Genomic DNA, 1,959 nt, shown 5'->3' with positions numbered 1-1,959 from the left:
TTTGTTCAAGACCAGCTCTTAATCCTGTACTATCTAGCTGCTACATAAATGTTAATTATTATTGTCACTAAATAGTTTAAAAAGTGATAAAGCAAGGCAGCTAGGTGATATAGTAGATACAGAATCAAGCTTGGGTTTAGTAAAGCTCATTTTCTTTAGTACAAAGCCAGCCTCACTTACTTGCTGTGTGACCCTGGGCAAGTCACTCGGTCCTATTTGTCTGTTTCTTGATCTATAAAAATTAGCTGGTGAAGAAAAAGGCAAATTAATCCAATGTCTTTTCTAAGAAAACCCCCAATGGGATCATAAAGAGTCAAATACAATTAAACAACAAAAATAGAGTCAAAGATAAGTCTTTTGACTCTCAGATTTAGAGAGAGTTTAAGGTTCTTTTTTTTTATTATACCTCAGTTCTTCTTGATGAGACATACAAGATAAAAGAAGGAGTTAACAAGCATTTATTAATCATCTACTGTAAGCAGACCATGTGGCATTCCAGAAGAAGAGCTGGCAACAGAAAGATTTGTTGAGCCATTTCTAACTTACTTTGATGGAAAGGTTTTCATTGAGAGTTCCCTATGATACTTGTTTTGGCAGCACGTATATTAAAATTAGAATGATACAGAGATTTGTATGACCTCCTGCACAAGGATAACATGCACATTTGTCAAGAGTTCCATATCTTTAAAGTCTAGCTTGGGGAAAATGAGATGGCAGAAAAATAGAAAGTTAGTCTGTCAATATGAATGGGTGAATTTTCCCACAAAATGGAAGCTGATAGCAGACTGAAGTAAAAGCCAGAATCCTATAATTTAAAGCAGAATGATACATACAGAGTAAAAAAAAAAAAAGCAAAAAGTAGGGATAGTGATCCTCGTCTCAGATCAAGCAAAAGCAAAAATCTACCTAATTAAAAGAGATAAGGAAGGAAACTATATCTTGCTAAATGGTACCAGAGATAATGAAGTAATATCAAAATTAAACATATATAAACAACAAAAGGGTACAGTACCAAATTTCTAGAGGAGAAGTTAAGAGAGTTACATAAAAAATTAGACAGCAAAACTATATTAGTGGGGGTTCTCAATCTTTCTCTCTTGGAACTAGATAAATCAAACCACAAAATAAATAAGAAAGAAGTTAAGGAGGTAAATAGAATTTTAGAAAAGTAAGATATGATAGACCTTTGGAAAAAATTTAAATGGAGACAGAAAGGAATATACATTTTTCTTGGTGGTACATGGAACCTACATAAAAATTGACCATGAATTAAGGCATAAACATTTCAAAAATCAAATGCAGAAATGCAGAAATAGCAAATGCTTATTTTTCAGTTCCCAATGCAATAAAAATTATGTGGAATAGTAGGCCAGGGAAAAATAGACTAAAATTAATTGGAAACTAAACAATATAATCTTAAAGAATGGGTGAAACAACAACAGTACCATCAATAATTTCATCCAAGAGAATGACAATAATGAGACAATATACCAAAATGTATGGGATGCAGGCAAAACAGTTCATAGGAGAACTGCTCCTCATAGGAGAAGTATTATATCTCTATATGCTTACTTGCATAAGGAATTAAAATAGATAATGAGGAAACCAAATGATCACTTCTTGCAGATCATATAAGAGAATCCTAGAGAATCAACTAAAAAACTACTAGAAACAATTCACAACTTTAGCAAAGTTGCAGGATACAAAATAAATCCACATAAATCATCAGCTTTTTTATATGTTAATAACAAAGTCCAGCAGCAAGAGATACAAAGAGAAATTTCATTTAAAATAACTGTAGATAACATAAAATACTTGGTAGTCTACTTGCCAAGACAAAGTCAGGAACTATATGAACACAATTACAAAATGCTTTCTACAGAAATAAAATCAGATCTAATCAATTGGAAAAATATCAAGTGTTCATGAATAGGCCAAACCAACATAATAAAAATGACA

General features: G+C 31.9%; 1 pseudogene; it reads left to right on the top strand.

Annotated features, from left to right (window-relative positions):
• Positions 1–585: 585 nt before the first annotated feature.
• On the top strand, positions 586–686 carry LOC127546061 (uncharacterized; annotated as a pseudogene).
• Positions 687–1,959: the final 1,273 nt, after the last annotated feature.

Source organism: Antechinus flavipes, chromosome 1 (assembly GCF_016432865.1).
Source record: "Antechinus flavipes isolate AdamAnt ecotype Samford, QLD, Australia chromosome 1, AdamAnt_v2, whole genome shotgun sequence".
In the NCBI taxonomy this organism is placed as follows: Eukaryota; Metazoa; Chordata; class Mammalia; order Dasyuromorphia; family Dasyuridae; genus Antechinus; species Antechinus flavipes.
This window is presented reverse-complemented; position numbering and strand designations above follow the sequence as displayed.